This window comes from Aegilops tauschii, chromosome 3 (assembly GCF_002575655.3).
Source record: "Aegilops tauschii subsp. strangulata cultivar AL8/78 chromosome 3, Aet v6.0, whole genome shotgun sequence".
Taxonomy (NCBI): domain Eukaryota; kingdom Viridiplantae; phylum Streptophyta; class Magnoliopsida; order Poales; family Poaceae; genus Aegilops; species Aegilops tauschii.
The window spans coordinates 180,224,183-180,227,626 of NC_053037.3; positions in this window are offsets into that span (position 1 = coordinate 180,224,183).

A 3,444-nucleotide genomic window follows, 5' to 3' on the forward strand; every position below is an offset into this window, starting at 1 on the left:
TCAAGCTATTTAATTCAACCGGCGCAATCTCTCTTTTAAATTGTTCAACGGTGTTTCTCTTGAGTGGGCCCTAACCCACAGGTCTTTTCCCAGGATCTTACCTAACTCTTCTAATTCTTTCCGGAGTTATTCTCAAATTCATTGCAAAGTTTGACGTAAGAATGAATTATCATCAGTCAAATGTCTTTCACCAAGATCTTTCAAATTCTTTTCATTGTTGGTTCAATCTTTCTAATTGCCATTCCGGAGTGCCTCAATAATTCATGGTGGTGTTTCTCGCCATCATTCTCAACATTTGAAGACTAAAGAAGAGTTTCTCTTCAATCTAATCCGTTCTCTCAAAGATGTGTGGTTCTAACTTGTTGCCACCCTCTCATAATTGTTTGCGATTGTGAGAATTCTTTTCACCCATCCGGGGCAATGCAACAGTCTTTTCAATTTCATTCTCCGTAGCACATCATCTCAGAATTATTCATTCTCAGCTTTCAGCTCTCGTTCTCGAATTCTTCCGGTGCATCGTTCAAATATCCTCTAATCAGTTCACAATCTCTTCGTTCTCATGTATCTAAATCCCTTCAAGTATATTCTTTCGTTTTCCAATTCTTCCCGGTGAATTGTGCCTTTGCTACTTTCATTTTCAATTCTTACGGTGGTTTGTTCAAGATTTCTCTTCCTTCGTCATCGTATCAACTCATTCGTTGTTCAAATCCTAAAGGTGGTTTGTTGAAGACCTTCCAAAGTTTGTGCTATATCTACCTTAATCCTTTCTACGAGAATAAGTAGTATGCAAAATCCGTTGCTTGTCATCAATTTAAATTGGTGAAGGATACGCATAACGTAATTCTTATTATTGTTTCATCCAAGTGATTAATTCCTTCTTCCGGAGTTCGTAATGGTATCAATTTCTCAGTTATATGTTGTTCATCTTTCTTCCGGAGTTCCAAGTTTTCCGCATTATCTCGTCGCGAAGCTCCATCTAAATCATCGCAAGGCTTCACCTTGTGTTCTCAACTTCTCTTTCTTTTATCATCCTTTATTATCGGAGTTCTTCATGGAGGCTCTACATGGTGGTTCATCTAATATTTCATTCCTTCTTCTAGTTGTCGTCAACATCCTTGTTGGAGGAGATCAAGCATTCTTCATCGTGCATTCTGAAGTGCAATTCTTTCTACCTTATTGTTTGAGATGGTGTTATATCATTCTTGACAATTTACATTCATGCTTCGCGTTTCACATGTTGTCAGGGATGAGATATTTTAAATCCATCAATCTCTTTGTTGGAGTTATCTTGTGTCATATTTCACCTAAAGCCTTCCCTAAGGAATGTGGCTATTATGGTGCTTATCAATGATCCAAGTTTCTCATATCCTCTTGGTGAAAGAAGTTTTTCATCTCGTTGGTGTTATCTATTATATTAGTTGTTTCCGTAGTGGCAGAATTTCGCCTCTATCTTGAGAAGTTTTCCATAAGCCCACTACAAGCTTATTCGTTTCATTGTTGGTTTTTCCAACAACTCCGTTCTAACCTTCTTGGAAGGGTGCTTTCCAAGATCTTTGGTGGCAGAAGTTGGCATTTTCTTCTCCATTCCTTTATTCCAATGATCTATCTTCTATTTTTTCTTCCGGAGGCATGATGATGTTGCTCTCTTCGCTCATCATCTCGAATTGTGAGGATCGTGTTCTTGTCTTAATAATCCATTTAACCGGAGTGTTGTGTCTATCATTCCTCTTCTAACCGGAGTCTCATCCAAGTGCTTTCTTTTTGCCAAGTTCATATTCTATGCCTTCCATTTCCAACCGGAGTGTTGTCATAATTGATCCTTATCGTTCCTTGTACATCTCATTTCAACCGGAGTGCTTGCATGTACTTCTTGCCCATTGTAACCCTTTTCTTATGTCTCTCAACCTACAAGGTTCCCGTAATGTTCGTTGTTCCTCTTTCCTAACGGATTGTTTCCAACTTTGTTCATCTTCGTTGTATTCTCTCTTTTAATTCGTTCAATCTCCCAAGGTTCGTGGTTTCACTAGTTTGTCAAAGAAGCAACTTGTTTTACCTGTTCCTCTTCCGTTTCTCCCCGGTGCCATCCTAGATCTCGGGACGAGATCCTCTCGTAGTGGTGGAGTGTTGTAACGCCCCGAGACCGAGGCTCCAGAAGCCTTCAATGTTCTTCGTTGTTGTTGTGTGTATTTATTTGTTTGTTGCATTTCATCATGGCATCATCCGCATTGCATCGGCACCTCGTTGCCGTCATTGTTTTTAAAACCTGCATCCGCTCATAGTTGCCGCGTCCCCCCTTGCTATCGTTGTCCGTTTCGAGACCAACCACACTTGCAACGTTGCTCCTCGTTTTCTCTCTTGTCTTCTCCGGGGCCTTTTGTCAGAGACTTTGTCTTTGTCGACCCCTCTCAGACCACCCCTCGCGCGCGTCCGAAAATTGTCCCGAACCCGACCCGGGTTGTTGTTACCGATGGGTCCGGATCATCCCCTAACATCTATAAAACATCTCCGTTTTATTATTCGGGCTACCTAACCTATTTATTTACGACCGGCCGATTATAATCGGACGGGCCGGATTAGCCCTACCCAGTCCCTGCCTATTTAATCAGACCGAACCCTAATTTCTAGGGAGCTGTCCAATCCATTCTCCTCTCCGCCGCCACTAGCTCCACCTGGTCTCCCCCTTCCTCGGGATCCCCGATCCAATCCATCCACCCCACTCGCCCCAATCCAAATCCACCTCCCCGCGCCTCCACTCGATCCCTGGCCATCTCCTGCCCGAGCGATCCCTCCTCCTTGCCTCGCCCGAACCCAAAGAGAGGAGCTCCTCTTCGATCTTCAGTCGCCGCTAGCCGGAGCACCGGACCTAGCAGATGAGTCGCCGCCGGCCTCCTTTTCCTCTCCCCTGTTTTCCTCTCCTACCTCCTCTAAACTCTCTCCCTCGTTTGTTTTCTCCTGTGCCAGGAAACGTACGGGGCTCGCCCCTGCTGCCATGGTCGCCGGTGCAAGGTTCTGCACCTCCCGTGCTCGCACGACCGCGCGCGTTGACCGCCTCCAGCCGTCCCCGCCGCTAAGTGCCGCCGACGACCTCCATCTTCCCGTTGCTGCGCCAAGTCCCTCGCCCCGCCTCTGCTTCCCTGCTCCAAATCGAACGCCAAGCCGCCGCACTGGAGCTTCTCCGCCGCCGGGGCCCTCCTCCAGGAAGGCCCTCCTCCTCGTCCAGCCCCTCCCCGTCGCCTGCATCTCCTCCGGCAGCGCCGCCGTGCCCGCACGCCTATGGCGAAGCTCCGGTGAGCCAAGCCGCGCCCGTGCCCCTGTTTCTTCCTTCCCCTTCACCTTCTATCTCTCACACGTCTCCCTCTCTCTCTCTCTCTGATGCGTCCACGGGAGGAGCTTCACTCTCGCCGGAGTCCTTCTCCTCGCTGGTTCCCACCGACCCCGTCGCCA